Source organism: Stenella coeruleoalba (assembly GCF_951394435.1).
Source record: "Stenella coeruleoalba genome assembly, chromosome: 9".
NCBI lineage: Eukaryota > Metazoa > Chordata > Mammalia > Artiodactyla > Delphinidae > Stenella > Stenella coeruleoalba.
This window is the reverse complement of record NC_137155.1, coordinates 55,371,800-55,395,629: the sequence shown is the minus strand read 5'-3', so window position 1 is coordinate 55,395,629 and position 23,830 is coordinate 55,371,800. Positions and strand designations below refer to the sequence as shown.

Genomic DNA, 23,830 nt, shown 5'->3' with positions numbered 1-23,830 from the left:
TTTAAACAATACTAGGGAATTTAGGAGTTCATGGTGGTCATAATTAACTACCCTGTCCTTTCCTCCTCCCTTCATCCCCCAGCTACACCTATGGTCCCAGTGGTAGAAGTACCTCTGAAAGCCTGAGATGGGTTAGAGAATGCATTTTTCTATAGAAAGTATTTTACATGATAGTTGATTGTCATTTAAACACTACTCACATAAAGCAAGCTAAATTGTGGGTTACTGTGAATTTTGTGAGCCAGCCAGGGAATCCTCCCACCCAGTGGAATATCTGATTCTAAGAGAAGATGTGCTGAGTTCCAAATAATGAAAGAGAAACCTAGGATGTAACTCATTTGTAAGGTATACATTGTGGATACTGATTAAGCACTCAGTTGCACAAAGTCCTCAAGTTTAATGGTAAAACGTATTTAAAAGAAAGTGGGTCGTTAATGATTTTTGTTGCCCACCCCCCCCGTTTTTTTTTTCTTTTTTGTTTTATAAATGTTAAAAAAAAACAGTCCCATTCTTATTTTACCTTGTTGTCATTTCCCAAACAGAACTGGCTTCCTTCAAAACAATGTGTGACAAGATGGGCCAGGCACATCAGTATTTCTTTCATATTTCCATTTATTCCTGTGAATAGAATGAATTTTAACAAATATAAGCAAACTAAAAATGTAAAACAGGTGATTTTATGCACTCTCCTTTTTTAAGAATTTGGAAATACTACACTTAAGTTGTATACGTTTTGTTTCTTTTCCTTATTATTTTTTTAAAGACATTAGCAGAAAGATCATTAAATTTTGTGAGTATTGGTTTCCAGCATTTAAGTTTTTACAAAACATGTGAAAGTTTACTGGTCTTTCATCAGCCGGGACATATGATTTTCTACATCTATAATTCTGAAAATGAAACATTTACTCTACAAAAATGCAGAACAGTCCACTTATAAATTTTATGTTTTGTGGGCTATTTTCTTATGTAAAGCAGTCACCTTGGAGACTCCTTTTAAATTACAAGTATGCGATATTCTCACGTATATAATCTGCCCATATGTAATTATTTTCTTTTTTGGTTCTTTGGGACGTAACAGGAGGAGGCTTTGTGACATAAGTAAAGTCCTTGACCTAGGTATTTTAATACCATAATTTACTTGGTGATGTTATCAAAGAGAACAAAATATATGCCTTTTTACAATTTTCAGTTGTTTGAAATTAATTTTCGAAGTTTGACTGTAAGTTGCTTTTGATTTTTTATATTAAGAAAAAATTTTGAAAATTGTTAACAAAGAAGAGTATGAATTTATTCAACTATTTGTTTCTGATTAAGATAACATTATTTCAAAAAAGTTGATTTAATTAAATAAAAACTGTTGATAAAATATCTTTATGTGTTTTTAATGTATCTTATTAAAGAGTCGTGGTGTATCTTAATTCTCAATAAAATGGGGAAGAAACACTGGCATATTAGATCTTCCAACATTATTCAAAAATAATAGAATACTGTACTCTAAAAATAAAACCAAGGTTTCATCTGCATGGAAAAATTGTTTCTTATGGAAGAGCTTTACTCCTGACCCATTTTCCATAAACAGCAAGAGGGAGGAGATATGGGGATATATGTATATGTATATCTGATTCACTTTGTTATAAAGCAGAAACTAACACACCATTGTTAAGGAACTATACTCCAATAAAGATGTTTAAAAAATAAAATAACAAATAAAATAAGGCAAAAAAAAAAAAAAGGAGTTACTATATTCTTTGGCTCTTTCTTTATCCAGGATTTTTCTAATTGGTATTTTCTCTCAGGTTGATTTTACTTGTTTCTTCTCTAAGAAAGAGTTTGTTGCAGTGATGATTGACAGTTAAATAAACAGACAGATGTAAAGATATAGATTCTTTCTGGAAAGCAAAGAGTTGGGGAATCTTTTCCAGAAAATAGTTTTTTTAACTTGACAATATTTGAAAGATTAATAAAAGGATGATGTCTCTATCATCTATTGTCTATTCAGGACTAAACACTTTTGGAAACAAAAAGTTACTATTTATCATATGTAACTATATTATTTATCAATACTATTAATCACATAAATAATATCACATACTATTTAGGACATATGGCTTCCTACGTCAGGAGATTCTCCATTGTTAATATGTCCATTATTCATGTGAAAAACAGCTAAGAAAGGGGTAAATTCAGAAGGTACAGAAGTACTTCAGATACTTGTAATATGGAGTCCAGACAATCCATGAAATGCCTGGAATTGTTGAGCAAAATTTTGTATTTATCGTTTTGGAAGAGGAATCTTTATCAGAATTTCAGAAGTATTCTTGACTATCTCCCTTCAGAAAAGGTTCAGAATTCTTAGCTTGCAGGATTACTAAGGCTAACTGCTTACCTCTATAACATCAAGATGAAAATGAAGATTTTAAAGAACATCTAATTCTTTTGTCCACATGCTGCCCAATTCAATCCCAAAACTATAATTTTCATAGTTATGGTAGTGTATGATTTTAAGGAGACACAGTTCTTTAAATAACAGACCTCTTTTCTCCAAATCTAAAGCCATCTTTCTTTTGAGTATTATACCTTCTTGTCTCCTATCCCAGTTTTTTTTTTACCTCCTCCCTCTGAATTAGCCAAAGAAAACCTCACAGTACTCTTGATTTACAGAGGCATAGATAATTCTGACTCTATGGGTAGAAATGCAGTACTGTGATCCAATTAATAATGTGATCCAATATATGTTCATACAATGGATATATGTCTGGAATAAGTTATTAAGGAATATTGTGCTGTCTATAAGGGGTTTTATTAATTTAGAAACTCAGGACTCCAGTATTTTTAACAGTAATACGAGTGAGAAAGTGATGAATCATTTACAATCAACTGTGATGGAGATGATACGTCAAAGCCTAATTCCAGAAGTTTATCCACAATTGATTCCAATTTTTCATTCTTCAAAGCTTTTCCTATATCCTGAAATAAAGGCACAGTTTAACCTGCAGGTGAGCAGAAGTTGAAGGAAAGTGCAAAGCAACCTCTGCATAATGAACATCTTGCCAGGAAAATGTGCGTGAGCTCCAAGGAAATGGCGTTGGAAGAGATATGAGATGGCAGGAGGATTTTCTCTGACACAATTTTGAGTTTTTGACAGCAATATCTCCCTGTTTATGAAGCACATAGAACTATGCTCAAGACGTGAGGAAGTTTGGGAGACATAATTGGAAAGGGAGAGCTGCAGATAAGGAAGTTATTCAAACTAGGTCACTTCTCATCTCGGTGTTTTCAGAATTTTTCCCTGCATCCCACTCTAGCAACAACCTGTACAAAACACAAACCTTTTCCAGATGGGTTGGTGAATTTACTCTTTTCTTCTCTATAGATGGTAGTAACTAACTTTCAATTAGGGCTTTCCAATTTTAAAAGTATGTAACATTTCATTTTCACAATAATCCTTTAAAGTTGCTATAATAATAATAATATGATAGTATTGTTATTATGCTGATTTTTCTAAGTAAAATTACTGATGCTCAGACTTTTTAATCATCCAATAATAAGCAGAGTAGGAATTTATAAAGACAAACTATCAAACCTCAAATTCCCTGCTTTTCTCCCTCCTTTCGGAATGACAATGGGATAGAATACGACATACATCTTTTAATAAATTGTATTTGCTTTTTTTTGGTAAGAGCTTGGAGGAATGTAACAGGCCATTTTGTGTATTCTTGTCAGTGGTTTTTTTTTTTTTTTTTTTTTTGGCCACACTTCACGGCTTGTGGGATCTTAATTCCCCAACCAAGGACTGAACCTGTACCCTCCACAGTGAAAGCACAGAGTCCTAACCACTTGACTGTCAGGGAATTTCCCCATTTTGTGTAGTCTTAAAAATCCTTTGCTTGAAGAATTTAAAGTACTTTTGCCTTTTTAGACTTATAAAATAGTCACAACATTTAGAAATATTTAAGAGAGAGGAAATATAATTCTTCACTATGAAAATAAACTCACACCATCAGGCCAGGAGTTGGTACCAACCAAAACATCTTGATTGCTCCTTACGTTGTTGGTGGCATTTCTGAAAGTTGTTGATTGGAAGAAGTAGAGCCAGCATCACCTAGATTGAGTTGTGAATCTTTGCCATCCCTCCAGGGTACACCACAGGGCCCTTCCTCCTCCTGTCACTTCCTTCCACTCCCTAATCAGTGTCTTCAGAGGTGCATGAGAAGTCACCTGGGCTGTTAATGTTTGGTTTGTAATTGGAAACTAACCATTTCTATTTTACAAATGGAAGTGGTGAAGCAAAGAGTTGTCAGGCACCTACAGCAAGTCAAGGGCGAATGTCCATATCCTCCCATGATGCTCCGCACTTGCTTCAGACGGCTTTGCAAGAGTACCTTTCAGCTAAATTCAAAGATGAACATCAGAAAGAACCTTTGCAGTCATTTTTGTCTCAAGGAATGAGCTCCCTTTCAAACATGGAATGGCGTCTCACTAATATGAGGTTATTTTTCAACAACAGATGGGTCTATAAGTGAAAAGAGACCTCTTCGTTTGTCTGGTGGCATGTGGACTTCTTCAAATTTACATGGGGTTCTGATTGTCAGGAAGGGACCACATGACATTAATGCAATTTCCTCTTTAATGTGCCACCTTGCCATCAGCCCTGATGTTCAGGCATCAATGTTTAAGATGCAGACCTCCATCAGACCAGCATGAATGCCACGGAGCTTTGTGGAGATTTGCTAAAACAACAGGCCAGCATTTGGGAGAGAGTAGGGATGATGTGATTTCAATTTCATACCATCTGTCCCCAAATTTCTTTCACTACCAGGCTGGCCACTGACTTTGGAGAACAGTCAAAATGCCAGGGCTCTGGAATGCTCTGCATAAGTTGAAAGGAGCAGGCATCACTGAGAACCCCATGGCTGGTCCTTCCCATGGGGAAGTGGACAGAGACTGCTGCCTTCCCTGAAGACATGCATTGAAAGTCCTAATGAAAGCAGTGTTAAGCCTTCAGGAGCTGGCTTTGTGTCCGAGAGGCTGGGCAAGAGATGTCAGATTGCTCCACAGGCAAGAGAGCAAACAGGCATCCAAGGGAAAGGGAGTAGAAGATATGCTGGTATTCTTCTCAGCAGGGGGCATTCTTTATTCTTGGGAGAATAAAGCCTCACCCCCTATTGTCAAGCTGTAACCATCCTCCAACCTCTTTCTCCAGGAAGATCTCACCATTCCAATAAGAACATAAACCATAAAGCAAAAACAGGAAAAAATGGCTTTTTTTGGCCAGTGAGTCAGAGATTTTTTTTAACGGTGGATTATTTTACACAAACTCTTGAATGATTATTTTCTTTGCTCCCAGGCAATCTGGATTAATTGATACAATAAAGGTCTGGAAGCCCTAAAGTGCTGGTTCAATTCCCAACTCTGACACAAAGAAGCTAAATGACTTGCAAGAGAATTTGTAGAAAAACCAACAATTTTCCTATCTGCAAAAATACGGCTGGCGTGCCACGCGGACGCTGTGTGGCATTTTAAAAAATTGTGTTCCAAATGCTGATTATTCACTAGTTGGTGTTCCAGGTCATGCCTCTTGCCGTCAGTAAGTTGACTGCTAACAGGATGATGATATTGGTTTAACTTTTAAATGCGAGTTTCAGAAGTATAACTTTTCAAAGTCATCAGAGAAATAGAGTATTGCATGTAGAAAAAACCTTAGGCCAGAATCATGATATCAAATCCCGACACTTCACAACGAGGGCCCGCAGAGGTTAGTGACCTGGCCAAGGTCACAAAGAGTGTTAGTGAAAAGCGAGGACGAGAATGCTGGCTTTACCTTTGATCAGTATCACAGTTTGTAAACCATGGTGCTTTTTGTATGCCTGCTTTCTGTGATGATTCCTGGGGAAAGGATTTCTCATGACATGGGTTTTTCACAGCTCGAGATGGGTGATTTGGGGCCAGCGTGCAAGGGCACTTTTTGATACAGCTGCTTCCCTACCATGTTCAACCCTCACTCCCCAATGACAGAATTGCCAGCATCTCCATCAGTCGCAGGAGGCTTAGAAGGCATGAAATAAACACAGCCTGACAACTCTGTTCCCGTGTTATGACCTGTTCACCTCTCTGCCACTTCCAACTTGACTTCTCTCTGAGTAGCCTTCATGTTATTTAAGTCAGCAGGACTTTTCGAAATCAGGTAGCATGTGCTGAGGCTGCCAGGAGGAAGGGCTGTGTGGCAGTGTGAGTGGGTCTGAGCTCTTAAACTCCAGGTCTGGACTAGCACAGAAGGAGCTGAGGCTGTTCTGAAGGTCACTTGGTAGTCTTGAAATTTCCAAGTGTTCCCTTCCTTTATTCTTAACTACTTCATGTCTTGGAATCACTACAGTTCTCACTCTGATAAATATTTCTCGAAGCACTCACAAGCCTACTTCACTCTGGAATCTTTCAATAGACAGCTTTAACAAAACCATGGATAACTCCTTAAAAAAGTAAAAGTAAATCCAACTTACATTTTACGATGAATGGCATTAACAATCCTACATCAAATTCATTCAAAAATGCCTGTTTGCAAACGAATATTTACAGCTACATTTTTCATAGCAGCCTCAAAGTGGAAGCAACCTAATGAATGTCTGTCAGCTGGTGACTGGGTGAACAAAATGTGGTATATCTATACAATGGAATACTAGTCATCAATAAAAACAAAGCACTGATCCATGCTGAGATATGGATGAACCTCGAAAAGTTTATACCAAGTGAGAGAAGCCAGATAAGAAAAGATCGCCTATTGTATAATTCCATTTATATGAAATGTCCAGAAAAGGCAAATCGATAGAAAGAGAAAGTAGACGTGTGATTACTAAGGGCTGGAAGTGGGAATGGGGAGTGACTGCAAGCGGTCATAGAGTTTCTTTTGGGATGATGGGATTATTTTCAAAGTAGGTTGTGGTGATGGTTGCACAACTCCACAAATTTACTGAAATCATTGAATTGTATACTTCAAATGAGTGAATTTTATGGTATGGAAATTATACATCAATAAAGCTGTTAAAACAAACAAGCATGCAACAGATGTCCTAGCTCTTAGCATGGAGGACGTCTTTGGAGTAGATTGATGTCTGGTGTGGTTGGGTCCCTGGACTGATCCAGCATTAGGATTTCCCCAAACCTAACCACCACTCCTGGAGAACCAGCCACCTTCAAATCAGGATAGGCGCCCTGGACATGATGCAACAATTTACAAAATCAACTGGCTGCCCTTGCGAGGTGAAGTCTGACAAAAGGCTCAGTTCAGGGAAAAATGCATTCAAAGGGAAAAGCCCATGGCAGTGGCAACAATTAAATCTGCAATTAAGACACTTAAAAGTGTTTAGGGCTGACAAGGAGTTAAAGTAAATGTTGATTCAGTTGTAAAGTTTTCAAAGCCGTAACTTTGCAGAAGGGTCTTGCACAACTACAGGGTTTTATTTATTTATGCATTGTTATTGTCTTTAAAATATTCTTTTTTCCCCCAGAAAACTCCCAACCAGCACTGGGACCCTTACCAGGGGAGACTGGGAACAAGTCTGAATAATGCATTCAAGATAATTTCAAAAAAATCACCCTTTAACGAGTACCATATTCCCTCCAATTTTCCCTTATATATGATTCACCGTTTTGCAAATACTGATGTATAAAGAATGCATTGAATGTGGCAAAAGTTGAAGATAGCCCCTGTGGATAAGACCTAATGGACACCATCCTGAAATAATACATACAACTCAGGCTCCAGACATGTGTCTTCAATTTAAAATAATTCAGCAATCATGTTCAACCAGAACCTGATTACACAAAATGGGACTTTTAAACTCCCAGACTTGGATCAAATTTTGAGGCCACAAAAAAAGAGGGGGGATATAATATGTGCCATGTTTATATATTCCAGATACTGTGATTAAATGATCCACACACAGATTTGACTGTTTCTTTGAGCTTATCAAGGCCCCTATTACCATTTTCTATCTGTAAATATTTGTCTCGCCTTTATGAGAACTGTGTGAAAGTCCGGGGCTGAGATGCAAAGGAAGGAAGCTGAACATCAGTTGGTTTCCTCTGTCAGAATATTATGGCTTCTAAAGCACTGAACTGGGCCTCATTCTCCACTTTTTATGGAGGCCCAGGAGGGAGGCAACAGGACTGCACAGATTTGGCTGTCCCTGGGGTGGCACTGGGGAGTCCGGCACATTGTGCCTGCTGTGGTCCCCAGCAGATGCTCCATTCCCCTTGGATGTTTTTATAATTTATTTTTTATTGAAGTATAGTCAATTTACAATATTGTGCTAGTTTCAGGTGCACAGCAAAATGATTCAGTTATACTATATATAAAACAGATAAGCAACACGGATTTACTGTATAACATAGGGAGCAATATTCAGTGTCTTGTAATAACCTATAATGGAAAATAATCTGAAAAATATATATATCTTCCCTCGGATTTTTTTTTTTAAATATCTTTATTGGAGTATAATTGCTTTACAATGGTGTGTTAGTTTCTGCTTTATAACAAAGTGAATCAGCTATACATATACATATGTTCCCATATCTCTTCCCTCTTGCGTCTCCCTCCCTCTCACCCTCGCCATCCCACCCCTCCAGGTGGTCGGTGATCTCCGGATCTTTTACTTTGTTGATGGTTGTCTTCCTTCCCTCCCTTGTGACTATGACCCGTCTCCTTTCTCAGAAGTAAGTTGGACCTTTGCCTGTATTGTGATTTCTGAAATGCTAAGAAATCCCCAAATACTTCTCCTTTGATAGACTGCCCAATACTTGAACTGCTACCATAATTAGGTACTTATTACTTCAAATTCCTTTGACCGGAAATAGTGGATATAAAAGTGTTTGGTGAGTCCCAAGCAAGCCAGACAAAATACAAACACCCAACTCAATTTGAAATCCAGAGAAACAATTTTTAGCACATATATGTTCCAAATATTGCATACGACATTCACATACTAGAAAATTATTTGTTGTTTAACTGAAATTCAAATTTAGCCAGGTATCATGTATTTTTATTTGCTAAGTTTGGCACCCCTATCTAGTGACCACCAATGTATGGCATGTGGGTAACGGATCTCTTGGGTGGGAAGGATGGGAAAATTATATTGTAACATGGTCACCTCCACATCACTGGGAGAAGGGCAATGGGCCAGTCCATTTTACCCTTTATTAAAGTCTCAACCCTTGGAATGTGATGGTCTAAAAATTAAACATCATAAACCTGGGCACACTAGAAATAAAGGTTTTCGTTTGTGTGCTTTGTTTTTCAATAAGACGAACATATTTAGAACGGGTGATTTTCTTCTTAAATTGGTAATATTTCTACTTTTGCTTTTGTTTACAGGTCTTATGGGTATTTTATAAGTTAAAAGAGGAAAGCAGGGCCTTTTTGGGAACTGGCTGAGGGCAGAGTTCCTGTTACTGTGGAGTCTGACTTCTAGGTCTGAATTGCGGGTGGAGGCAGGCAAACTGGTGGAGGGCCTGTGGGGTGGGAGCTGCTGGTGGTGACGGGGCATCCACAGACTGGTTTGCCTCAAGAAGTCTGTTACTACAAATAAACTGGCAAAATGTGCAGGTGATCTGCTTCCACCACCCCGTAAATTAGAGTGAATTTGATATTATCTCTTTAATAACTTCACTTCTAATCACTTGCATACCAGGTAGGAGAGAAAGGTAGTTTGCAAGTCAATGCCCTGAGAATTTCAGGTAAATTGACTAAGCCCCCAGACATCTGTCATTCATGTGACTATCAGCTGTCATATATGCTGGGGCAAAGGTTAGGCTGAGATTCACTGCTCTCAGATACTTCCTGGAGGGAAAACCCAGAGTTGAATTTTCTCAGCACTCCAAGATACAATTTCCTTCTTGTGATGCCCCCCCCCCCCAATTTCCTACAGTTTATTAAACTCACAAATTCAAGAAGATAAGCTATCTTCCTTTCTTTCTCTTCCTTTCCTTCTTCCATGCTACAGTAAAGTTAGTTTTTGGGGTCTACTCTGTGTCAACATTGCCTTGGTTCCTGCCCTTGAAGAGCTTCTAATTCCAAAAAAAGGAGGGGGGAACGCGTTATGAGAAGATTGAAGATGAAGGACTTTGAAGGCAATTGAAAGGGTTGAGAGGAGTCAAGGAGGAGCTGAGTAGGGAAGAAAAAGGATAGCGCCATCATGGAATTAGAATGGGGTAAACACATTAATGGTAGGCCCTATCTTTGGATAGAAATCAGTGATAGCAATTATATGAGGCCTGGAAATTTCGGCTGACTGCGAAGCTTTCAAAATATGTAGTCCTTGCTATCCCCCAGTGGATGGCAGTTATCTCTTTAAATCAATGATGGAAGGGCTACTTTGGGACACTGTTCTGAGCTCCCCCACCCCCGGGGTTCTTTTTTTCTGAAACAGTCATGTTTCAGGGGAAGGGGGAGAACAGCCTTCATTCTGTTATATTTAAAGGTCAATGTAACACTGTGAAGTGATACGGACCGCATGTAGACATCACTGGGTCTTGGTTAGAGGATTCATTTCATTCTTTCTTATGTGAGCATTCGTGGTTTACAGGTTTTCCTCTCCCTGTTTAGACTGTAAGTCTCTTGAAGGCAAAAATAACATCCCATTGTTTCTATCCTCTAACAGCACTTCCTAGTGTCTGACCCATCTTAGGGATGGGTCAGACACTAAAATGTTTGGATGAATAAAGGAACTGAAAAACGTTTCTTTTGCTCAATTAAAAATATTTCTAAGTAGTTTCTACTGACACATTATAGATAATATATCCTAAGAAACAGTCCCCTCAAATTATGGCTTCAACAACGGATCAAAAATCAATTTCCAAATGAGTTTTTCGGTAGAAGGCACTACACACACACACACACACACACACACACACTCTACAATAATAAAAAAAAGTCACCTGTGAATTTAAAAACCATAGAATAACAATAGATAATCCATACTTAGTTATGATACGTTTCTAAGGCCAAGGAGAGCTTGAATTAATGAAACATGCAGATCATCTTCAAATCACACAAGCTCCAAGACCTCTTCTTTTGCTCCAAAAGCTGATGATAAGTGAAAAGCTTTCTGATTTGTGAGTTTTGACTCCTCTTATTTTGCATATTCCTTCTTTTGGTGAAAGCAGACAGGTCATGGACAATGTGGTATTCCATCAAATCTAAAAGGTCACTGGTTGTAAGACATAGAGTTGTTTTTGGTACTACTAAGAAAGAAAAAGGCAATGCCATGGAAACATCCTGAATTCAGACATTAAGTGTTGAAAAATGCATGTCTTAGAATCTATGAAATACAGATAATTCTGCCTAATGCTTGGCCCAGAGCTTTGCATGCTATAGGTGGTCAATAAATATTTGTTGAATGAGTGGGTAAACAAAGATGACAGGAAGAAATCCTTGGGTTTTATGATGCTTACAATCAGCCTCTGAGAACAGTGGACTAGATCTCTTCTTGAGGTTTTAAGTAATCACTGAAAAAAGGCAGAAGACTGCTCTCTGATTGCTAAAAATAAAACAAAACACAAACAAAAAACTAGGTTGCAGATTGCATCCTGCAAAACTACCCCCAGAACAGTTAGACCTCCTGTGTTTTTCAAATAAGAAGAGTGAGTTTTCCATCCCCCACCCCCCCATCCCTGTCAAAAGGGATTTTTCTCTGAACAGTCAAAGAAGGGATCGTTTGTACAGGAATCATACTGAAGTGTGTAAGAATGTGTGAATGAGTGTGCGTAAGTTAAGGAAGACAGGTTGATATAAATACATAACAGAGAATAAAAAAATTCCCTAAAAAAAGCTTGCTGGGTTTAACATATACATCAGAAAGCAGCACACGCTCATGACTGAACCCACAAGTCTCAGAATTGCAGCTTGCACCTGTGCCTCCTCTCCGTGATAAATATGGGCAATATTAATGTCATCTTCTAAGTCCCCAGAAATATAGCTGACTCTGTCCAACAGAGCTGGTCACACTGTGGCAGGTAAATCATCTCTGGATCAGAACTCCATGTACACATAATCTTCCGAGCATTTGCAAAGTCTAGGGGCACAGAGTGACAGATCCAGAATATTGCCATCACTTCCTAGCCTGTCCTACTTGAGTTTGTTTGTTTTTTTCCCACCTGTAATAAAGATGTGTTCTCTGATATAAACCTCCTTATGGCTTCTAGTTCTTTTCAGGGGTCCTGCAAGAGAACCAAGAAGCCATTTCAATTAAGAATAGAATTCTAATTGTTTTGGAACAATGACCTGACTTCCGAAATATTCTTTTTTATTCTTATATGCTTGTGCTGTTTTCAGGAGAATACTGCACGAACCTTATTATTTTCATCCAGCAGAGTGTCAACCAAGGCCAGAGCTTAAGAATTTGATCATTGTTATAGGCCCTATAATGAAAGGATTTACTTAAAGGATTTAATCATTGTATGTGATTCGAGTGGGTATTTCCCAAGGGCCTGGCCCAGGTTTTTGAAACTAGTACGCTCTCAATTAATGTTTATTAAGTGAATGAATAGATGAATGAATGAATGATGTTGAGAGCACACACCTCCTGGTACTATAGTGCAGCAATTAAGATTTTCAAGCATATCTAAATTTTTGTTTCCTGAAATGCATGCTGAAGACTATGGATAAGTATTGTGCAAGAAAAGGGATTTGTGTTTAAAAATATTGAGGCATGGTGAATTTGACAGAGGTTTTCAAATTCTTTTGCTTGTGTTTCCCTCGAAAGAATTTCGAGACTATGTACCCTTATCACACTTTTAGGTTGGCATCTAAATTTTTTCATCACAAGTTGTAACAGTTACAAAGAATATAATTTCCAGCTTGTTTTAAATACTGACATTACAAAATAAAACCGTTTTAAATGTATCCACAGAATCTAGGTCCCACAGCAATTTGATACCCATCTTACCATTTTTTCAAAATATGGAAACTCTCGAAATTTTACATTTCTTTATTTCCATAAATGCATTATTTATTTTCTACTCTCCCTCCATAATTTCATGCTAATGGAATTATTTTTCTGCTTAAAAGTCTAGTTATTGAACATTTTATTTTACTTCTTTGTACCAAAAATATGTATATGATTTGAAATAAATATTTTAATTTATTGTCTTTAATGCTCTATATTAAAAATTCTACTATTGATATTTAACAAATGAAAATCTATTATAAACTTTGATTTAAATTATTAAACATGAAAGGAAAAGTTACTGAATATTCACCTCAATGAGATGCAATAAGTTTTTGTTCAAATCAGAATTCAAGTAAGGTCTGTACATGGCAATTACATGGTTGCTATGTCTTTTAAGTCTCTTTCAGTCTTTAAATTTCAGGCTATTTCTCTCTCTTTCTCTCCTGTTTCTCTCTCTCCAATTTATTAGAGATATCAGGATGCTTTACCCTGAATTTCCTATAAATTATTAGCTAAATCTAGAAGGTTGATAAGGTTCGAGTTCAACTTTTTTTTTTTTTTTTGCGGTACGCGGGCCTTTCACTGTTGTGGCCTCTCCTGTTGCAGAGCACAGGCTCCAGACGCGCAGGCTCAGCGGCCATGGCTCACGGGCCAGCTGCTCCGCGGCATGTGGGATCTTCCCAGACCGGGGCACGAACCTGTGTCCCCTGCATCGGCAGGCGGACTCTCAACCACTGTGCCACCAGGGAAGCCCTCGAGTTCAACTTTTTGACAACACTATTATATTTTAGCCAATAATACTTCATTTGTGTACCTTTCTTAGACTATTTATTTATTTTTATTTCTGTGGCCGCACCGCAGGCGGCTTGAGGTATCTTAGTTCCCCATCCAGGGATCGAACCCGGGTCCCCTGCAGTGGAAGTGCAGAATCCTAACCACTGGACACCAGGGAATTCCCTGGGCTTTTTAAATTTAAGTTTGTATCTGCCTTTCTATCCAAGCTATGAGATGGGTAAACAAACATCTTCCTACCAAAAGGATGGGAGATGATGTCAAATAAGATTCAACTAGATTGGGGGGGGGACCTTCAAGATGGTGGAGGAGTAAGACATGGAGATCACCTTCCTCCCCACAAATACATCTACATGTGGAACAACTCCTACAGAACACCTACTGAACGCTGGCAGAAGACCTCAGACCTCCCCAAAGGCAAGAAACTCCCCATGTACCTGGGTAGGGCAAAAGAAAAAAGAAAAAACAGAGACAAAAGAATAGGGACAAGACCTGCAGCACTGGGAGGTGTGAAGGAGGAAAGGTTTCCACACATTAGGAAGCCCCTTCGCGGGTGGAGATGGGGGTGGGTGGGGAAGCTTTGGAGCCACGGAGGAGAGCGCAGCCACAGTGGTGCGGAGGGCAAAGCGGAGAGATTCCCGTACAGAGGATCGGGGCCAACCAGCACTCACCAGCCTGAGAGCCTTGACTGCTCACCTGCCGCAGCGGGTGGGGCTGGGAGCTCAGGCTCTGGCTTCGGAGGTCAGATCCCAAGGAGAGGACTGGGGTTGGCAGCGTGAACACAGTCTGAAGGGAGCTAGTGAGCCACGGCTAGACGGGAGGGAGTCTGGGAAAAAGTCTGGAGCTGCCGAAGAGGCAAGAGACCATTGTTTTGGGGTGTGCAAGGAGAGGGGATTCAGAGCGCCGCCTAAATGAGTTCCAGAGATGGGTGCGAGCCGGGGCTATCAGCGCAGACACCAGAGACAGGCATGAGATGCTAAGGCTGCTGCTGCCGCCACCAAGAAGCCTGTGTGCGAGCACAGGTCACTATCCACCCCTCCCACCCTGGGAGCCTGTGCAGCCCGCCACTGCCAGGGTCCTGTGATCCAGAGACAGCTTCCCTGAGAGAACACACGGCACGTCTCAGGCTGTTGCAACGGCATGCTGGCCTCTGCCACTGCAGGCTCACCCCACATTCCGTACCCCTCCCTCCCCCCGGCCTGAGTGAGCCAGAGCCCCCTAATCAGCCGCTCCCTTAACCCCCTCCTGTCTGAGCAAAGAACAGATGCCAGAGGACGACCTACATGCAGAGGCAGGGCCAAATCAAAAGCTGAACCCCAAGAGCTGTGCGAACAAAGAAGAGAAAGGGAAATTTCTCTGGGCAGCTTCAGGAGCAGCGGATTAAATCTCCACAGTCAACTTGATGTACCCTGCATCTGTGGAATACATGAATAGACAAAGAATCATCCCAAAATTGAGGCAGTGGACTTTGGGAGAAACTGTAGACTTGGGGTTTCCTTTCTGCATCGAATTTGTTTCTGGTTTTATGTTTATCTTAGTTTAGTATTTAGAGCTTATTATCATTGGTAGATTTGTTTATTGATTTGGTTGCTCTCCTCCTTTTATATATGTATATATATATATTTTTTCTTTTTCTCTTTTTGTGAGTGTGTATGTGTATGCTTCTTTGTGTGATTCTGTCTGTATAGGTTTGCTTTTACCACTTGTCCTAGGGTTCTGTCTGCTCATTTTTTTTTTTTTTTAGTATAGTTTTTAGCACTCATTATCATTGGTAGATTTGTTTATTGGTTTGGTTGCTCTCTTCTTTTTTTTTTACTTTTAATAATTTTTAAATTTTTTATTTTAATAACTTCATTTTATTTTATTATTATTTTCTTTCTTTTTTCTCCCTTTTCTTCTGAGCCGTGTGGCTGACAGGGTCTTGGTGCTCCAACCGGGTGTCAGGCCTGAGCTTTGGAGGTGGGAGAGCCGAGCTCAGGGCACTGGTCCACCAGAGACCTCCTGGCCCCATGTAATATCAATCGGCAAGAGCACTCCCAGAGATCTCCATCTCGACGCTAAGACCCAGCTCCACTCAACGACCAGCAAGCTCCAGTGCTGAAAACCGCATGCCAAACAACTAGAAAGACAGGAATACAACCACACCCATTAGCAGAGAGGCTGCTAAAATCATAATAAGTTCACAGACACCCCAAAACACACCACCGGACGTGGTCCTGCCCACCAGAAAGACAAGATCCAGCCTCATCCACCAGAACACAGGCACTAGTCCCCTCCACCAGGAAGCCTACATAAAACACTGAACCAACCTTACCCACTGGGAGCAGACACCAAAAACAATGGGAACTACGAACGTGTAGCCTGTGAAAAGGAGACCCCAAACACAGTAGGCTAAGCAAAATGAGAAGACAGAGAAATACACAGCAGATGAAGGAGCAAGATAAAAACCCACCAGACCAAACAAATGAAGAGGAAATAGGAGGTCTACCTGAAAAAGAATTCAGAGTAATGATAGTAAAAATGATCCAAAATCTTGGAAATGGAATGGAGAAAGTACAAGAAATGTTTAACAAGGATGTAGAAGAACTAAAGAGCAAACAAACAATGATGAACACCACAATAAATGAAATTAAAAATTCTCCAGAAGGGGACTTCCCTGGTGGCACAGTGGTTAAGAATCCACCTGCCAATGCAGGGGACACGGGTTCAATCCCTGGTTCGGGAAGATCCCACATGCCACAGCTAAGCCCGTGCACCACAACTACTGAAGCCTGCGTGCCTATAGCCCGTGCTTTGCAACAAGAGAAGCCACCACAATGAGAAGCCTGTGCACCGCAACGAAGAGTAGCCCCCACTCATCGCAACTAGAGAAAGCCCACAGGCAACAACAAAAACCAATGCAGCCAAAAAAAAATTTAAAAAAAAATTCTCCAGAAGGAATCAATCTAGCAGAATAACTGAGGCAGAAGAAGAGATAAGTGACCTGGAAGATAAAATAGTGGAAATAACTACTGCAGAGCAGAATAAAAAGAAAAGAATAAAAAGAATTGAGGACAGTCTCAGAGACCTCTGAGACAACATTAAATGCACCAACATTCAAATTACAAGGGTCCCAGAAGAAGAAGAGAAAAAAAAAAGGGACTGAGAAAATATTTAAAGAGATTATAGTTGAAAATTTCCCTAATATGGGAAAGGAAATGGTCAATCAAGTCCAGAAAGCACAGAGAGTCCTATACAGGATAAATCCAAGGAGAAACACACCAATACACATATTAACCAAACTATCAAAAATTAAATACAAAGAAAAAATATTAAAAGCAGCAAGGGAAAAGCAACAAATAACATACAAGGGAATCCCCATAAGGTTAACAGTTGATCTTTCAGCAGAAACTCTGCAAGCCAGAAGGGTGTGGCAGGACATATTTAAAGTGATGAAAGGGAAAAACCTACAATCAAGATTACTCTACCCAGCAAGGATCTCGTTCAGAACCTTTATAGACAAGCAAAAGCTAACAGAAATCAGCACCACCAAACCAGCTTTACAACAAATGCTAAGGGAACTTCTCTAGGCAGGAAACACAAGAGAAGGAAAAGACCTACAAAAACAAACCCAAAACAATTTAGAAAATGGGAATAGGAACATACATATCGATAATTACCTTAAATGTAAATGGATTAAATGCTCCAACCAAAAGGCATAGACTGGCTGAATGGATACAAAAACAAGACCCATACATATGCTGTCTACAAGAGACCCAATTCAGACCTAGGGACACATACAGACTGAAAGTGAGGAGATGGAAAAAGATATTCCATGCAAATAGAAATCAAAAGAAAGCTGGAGTAGCAATTCTCATATCAGACAAAATAGACTTTAAAATAAAGACTATTACAAGAGACAAAGAAGGACACTACATAATGATATAAGATATAACTATAAAAATTTCTGTACCCAACATATGAGCACCTCAATACATAAGGCAAATGTTAACAGCCATTAAAGGGGAAACTGACAGTAACACAATCATAGTAGGGGACTTTAATACCCCACTTTCACCAGTGGACAGATCATCCAAAATGAAAATAAATAAGGAACACAAGCTTTAAATGACACATTAAACAAGATGGACTTAATTGATGTTTATAGGACATTCCATCCAAAAACAACAGAATACATTTTCTTCTCAAGTGCTCATGGAACATTCTCCAGGATAGATCATACCTTGGGTCACAAATCAAGTCTTAGTGAATTTAAGAAAATTGAAATCGTATCAAGTATCTTTTCTGACCACAATGCTAGGAGACTAGATATCAATTACAGGAAAAAAAAATCTATAAAATGTACAAACACATGGAGGCTAAACAATACACTACTAAATAATCAAGAGATGACTGAAGAAATCAAAAAGGAAATCAAAAAATACCTAGAAACAAATGACAATGAAAACATGACAATCCAAAACCTACGGGATGCAGCAAAAGCAGTTCTAAGAGGGAAGCTTATAAGCAATACAATCCTACCTCAAGAAACAAGAAAACTCTCAAATAAACAACCTAACGTTACACCTAAAGCAATTAGAGGAATAAGAACAAAAAACCCCCAAAGTTAGCAGAAGAAAAGAAATCATGAAGATCAGATCAGAAATAAATGAAAAAGAAATGAAGGAAACAACAGCAAAGATCAATAAAACTAAAAACTGGTTCTCTGAGAAGATAAACAAAATTGATAAACCATTAGCCAGACTCATCAAGAAAAAACAGGAGAAGACACAAATCAATAGAATTAGAAATGAAAAAGAAGTAACAACTGACACTGAAGCAATACAAAGGATCATGAGGGATTATTACAAGCAACTATATGCCAATAAAATGGACAACCTGGAAGAAATGGTCAAATTCTTAGAGAAACACAACCTTCCGAGACTGAACCAGGAAGAAATAGAAAATATAAACAGACCAATCACAAGCACTGAAATTGAGACTGTGATTAAAAATCTTCCAACAAACAAAAGCCCAGGACCAGACGGCTTCACGGGAGAATTCTATCAAACATTTAGAGAAGAGCTAACACCTATCCTTCTCAAATTCTTCCAAAATAGAGCAGAAGGAGGAACACTCCCAAACTCATTCTACGAGGCCACCATCACCCTGATAGCAAAACCAGACAAAGATGTCACAAAGAAAGAAAACTACAAGCCAATATCACTGATGAACACAGATGCAAAAATCCTCAACAAAATACTAGCAAACAGAATCCAACAGCACATTAAAAGGATCATACACCATGACCAAGTGGGGTTTATCCCAGGAATGCAAGGATTCTTCAGTATACACAAATCAATCAATGTGATAAACCATACTAACAAACTGAAGGATAAAAACCGTATGATCATCTCAATTGATGCAGAAAAAGCTTTCGACAAAATTTAATGCCCATTTATGATAAAAACCCTCCAGAAAGTAGGCATAGAGGGAACTTACCTCAACATAATAAAGGCCATATATGACAAACCCACAGCCAATATCATTCTCAATGGTGAAAAACTGAAACCATTTCCACTAAGATCAGGAACAAGACAAGGTTGCCCACTCTCACCACTATTCTTCAACATAGTTTTGGAAGTTTTAGCCACAACAATCAGAGAAGAAAAAGAAATATAAAAGGAATCCAAATCGGAAAAGAAGAAGTAAAGCTGTCATTGTTTGCAGATGACATGATACTATACATAGAGAATCCTAAAGATGCTACCAGAAAACTACTAGAGCTAATCAATGAATTTAGTAAAGTAGCAGTATACAAAAATTAATGCTCAGAAATCTCTTGCATTCCTACACACTAATGATGAAAAATCTGAAAGGAAAATTAAGGAAACACTCCCATTTAGCACTGCAACAAAAAGAATAAAATACCTAGGAATAAACCTACCTTAGGAGACAAAAGACCTGTATGCAGAAAACTATAAGACACTGATGAAAAAAATTAAAGATGATACAAACAGATGGAGAGATATACCATGTTCTTGGATGGGAAAAATCAACTTTGTGAAAATGACTATACTACCCAAAGCAATCTACAGATTCAATGCAATCCCTATCAAACTACCACTGGCAGTTTTCACAGAACTAGAACAAAAAACTTCATAATTTGTATGGAAACACAAAAGACCCTGAATAGCCAAAGCAATCTTGAGAAAGAAAAACAGAGCTGGGGGAATCAGGCTCCCTGATTTCAGACTATACAACAAAGCTACTGTAATCAAGAGAGTATGGGACTGGCACAGAAACAGAAATATAGATCAACAGAACAGGACAGAAAGCCCAGGGATAAACCCATGCACAAATGGTCACCTTATCTTTGATAAAGGAGGTAAGAATATACAATGGAGAAAGGACAGCATCTTCAATAAGTGGTGCTGGGAAAACTGGACAGCTACATGTAAAAGAATGAAATTAGAACACTCCCTAACACCATACACAAAAATAAACTCAAAATGGATTAAAGACCTAAATGTAAGGCCAGACACTATAAAACTCCTAGAGGAAAACACAGGCAGAATGCTCTATGACATAAATCACAGCAAGATCATTTTTGACCCACCTCCTAAAGAAATGGAAATAAAAACAAAAATAAACAAATGGGACCTAATGAAACATAAAAGCTTTTGCACAGCAAAGTAAACATAAACAAGATGAAAGGACAACCCTCAGAATGGGAGAAAATATTTGCAAACGAAGCAACTGACAAAGGATTAATCTCCAAAATATACAAGCAGCTCATGCAGCTCAATATCCAAAAACCAAATAACCCAGTCCAAAAATGGGCAGAAGACCAAAATAGACATTTCTCCAAAGAAGATATACAGATTGCCAACAAACACATGAAAGGTTGCTCAACATCACTAATCATTAGAGAAATGCAAATCAAAACTACAATGAGGGGCTTCCCTGGTGGTGCAGTGGTTGGAAGTCCGCCTGCCGATGCAGGGGACACAGGTTCATGCCCTGGTCTGGGAAGATCCCGCATGCCGCGGAGCAGCTAGGCCCGAGAGCCATGGCCGCTGAGCCTGCGCGTCTGGAGCCTGTTCTCCGCAACGGGAGAGGCCACAACAGTGAGAGGCCCGCATACTGCAAACAAACAAACAAACAAAAAAATGAAAAACTACAATGAGGTGTCACCTCACACCAGTCAGAATGGCCATCATCAAAAAATCTAGAAACAATAAATGCTGGAGAGGGTGTGGAGAAAAGGGGACCCTCTTGCACTGTTGGTGGGAATGTAAATTGATACAGCCACTGTGGAGAACAGTATGGAGGTTCCTTAAAAAACTACAAATAGAACTACCATATGACCCAGCAATCTCACTACTGGGCGTATACCCTGAGAAAACCATAATTCAAAAAGAGTCATGTACCAAAATGTTCATTGCAGCTCTATTTACAATAGCCCGGAGACGGAAACAACCTAAGTGTCCATCATCGGATGAATGGATAAAGAAGATGTGGCACATATATACAATGGAATATTACTCAGCCATAAAAGAAACGAAACTGAGCTCTTTGTAACGAGGTGGATAGACCTAGAGTCTGTCATACAGAGTGAAGTCAGTCAGAAAGAGAGAGACAAATACCGTATGCTAACACATATATATGGAATTTAAGAAAAAAAAATGTCACGAAGAACCTAGGGGTAAGACAGGAATAAAGACACAGACCTACTAGAGAATGGACTTGAGGATATGGGGAGGGGGAAGGGTAAACTGTGACAAAGCGAGAGAGAGGCATGGACATATATACACTACCAAACGTAAGGTAGATAGCTAGTGGGAAGCAGCCTCATAGCACAGGGAGATCAGCTCGGTGCTTTGTGACCACCTGGAGGGGTGCGATAGGGAGGGTGGGAGGGAGGGAGATGCAAGAGGGAAGAGATATGGGAACATATGTATATATATATAACTGATTCATTTTGTTGTAAAACAGAAACTAACACACCATTGTAAAGCAATTATAATCCAATAAAGATGTTAAAAAAAATCTACAAACAATAAATGCTGGAGAGGGTGTGGAGAAAAGGGAACCCTCTTGCACTGTTGGTGGGAATGTAAAGTGATACACCCACTATGGAGAACAGCATGGAGGCTCCTTAAAAGATTAAAAACAAAACTACCACACGACCCAGCAATCCCACTATTGGGCATATGCCCTGAGAAAACCATAATTCAAAAAGAGTCATGTACCACAATGTTCATTGCAGCTCTATTTATAATAGCCAGGACATGGAAGCTACTTAAGTGTCCATCAAAGATGAATGGATAAAGATATGGCACATATATACAATGGAATATTACTTAGACATAAAAAGAAATGAAATTGAGTTATCTGTAGTGAGGTGGATGGACCTAGAGACTGTCATAAAGAGTGCAGTAAGTCAGAAAGAGAAAAACAAACACCGTATGCTAACACATATATATGGAACCTAAAAAAAAAAAAGATGGTTCTGAAGAACCTAGGGGCAGGACAGGAATAAAGACTCAGACGTAGAGAATGGACTTGAGGACACGGGGAGGGGGAAGGGTAAGCTGGGACAAAGTGAGAGAGTGGCATGGACATATACACACTACCAAATGTAAAACATATAGCTAGTGGGAAGCAGCTGCATAGCACAGGGAGATCAGCTAGGTGCTTTGTGACCACCTAGAGTGGCAGGATAGGGAGGATGGGAGGGAGATGCAAGAGGGAGGAGTTATGAGGATATATGTATACGTATAGCTGATTCACTTTGTTACACAGCAGAAACTAACCATTGTAAAGCAATTATTCTCCAATAAAGATGTTAGAAAAAAAAAGATTCAACTAGATGTTGGAACAGGGAGGATGCTGTTTGAAAGTCAAGGGATTCATTGGGGCATGTCCCATTATTTCTTTGCCCAATAATCCCTGACTATGGGGAACTGAGGCAACCCAGTAAAGGTGAGGTTATCAAGTTTTCAGATCATCTGGGCTGAAGGTTTGGTAATCCCATCAGATAAAGAACCTCTCCAAGGGAGTTGCTTGCAGAGGATAGGGGAACATGGAAAGGGTGGTGGAAGCGGTTGCTGTGATTGCCAAGCTGGGCTTCCTGACCAACTACAAGAAGTGAGGATTGAGGTTTGGAGTCTCTATTCTACATCTATCTGTATATATCCCCAAATCTGAGAAGTAAAGAAGCATTGGCCTTTAATAGTACAATGAATGGTGGCATTGCCATTCAAGTCCCATAGAAGAGTAGTACTGGGGGGTGGAGTGGCATGTAAAACATACCTGGGTGGGCATGGGCTCATTTTCTTGAATCTCCTCAACAGCTTGACCGTCTGGCATGTCTGCTGCCCTAAATGCACACATCTCCCAAGACAAGTATTGATTCTTATTCTTGTATAACTGAACCCCTTAAAAGCAGGAGACGCAAGAGGGAGGAGATATGGGGATATATATATATGTATAGCTGGTTCACTTTGTTATAAAGCAGAAACTAACACACCATTGTAAAGCAATTATACTCCAATAGATGTTTAAAACAAACAAACAAAAAACCAACAACAACAATAAAAAAAGAAGAGCAGAAACATTTCCTGGACTGTAATCTGATAGATACTCTATCTCTATGGGTCTCCTAAGTCATGTTGCTTGGTTCTTTCCTTCGTATCCCTTCTTCCACACATTCTTCCTCCCCTTCGGGTCTTTGGTGGCTACTCCCTAGATTTTCAAAAGAAAATTTGAAGATTACTATTTTAATAAGGCTTGCTATATTTTTAGCCAAGAGTTCTTCCTCTCCTGCTAGTTCTTCCTTATAACAGTTTAAAAATCCATTCTCCAAATTGCACAAGAGATCACAGAACCTACAGAGAATATGTGTGTGGATGCATAATGTAAATACATTTTTCAACTATGTGGATAAAATGTTTTGTAGCAAGAGGAAGATAAAGAATTAAGAGTGGAAAGGGAGATGGGGTTATAAAGGGAGTGAAGTGAAAAGAGACGGAAGAAATCCGTGGTTACAACTAGTAGATGATCATTATTCCTTAGATCCGCTTCCTTGACAGATATTTAAATGCTTTCCATTT

At 39.2% G+C, this 23,830-nt stretch overlaps 1 protein-coding gene across 1 annotated transcript in view; it reads right to left on the bottom strand.

Annotated features, from left to right (window-relative positions):
• The window catches only part of LOC307191369 (uncharacterized protein), a gene marked incomplete at its 3' end in the record, with an annotated part of 547,413 nt that overhangs the window by 136,838 nt on the left and 386,745 nt on the right, over positions 1 to 23,830 (bottom strand). Inside the window, exon 15 of the mRNA XM_079931381.1 lies at positions 521 to 618. The remainder of the gene's footprint in view (positions 1 to 520; positions 619 to 23,830) is intronic.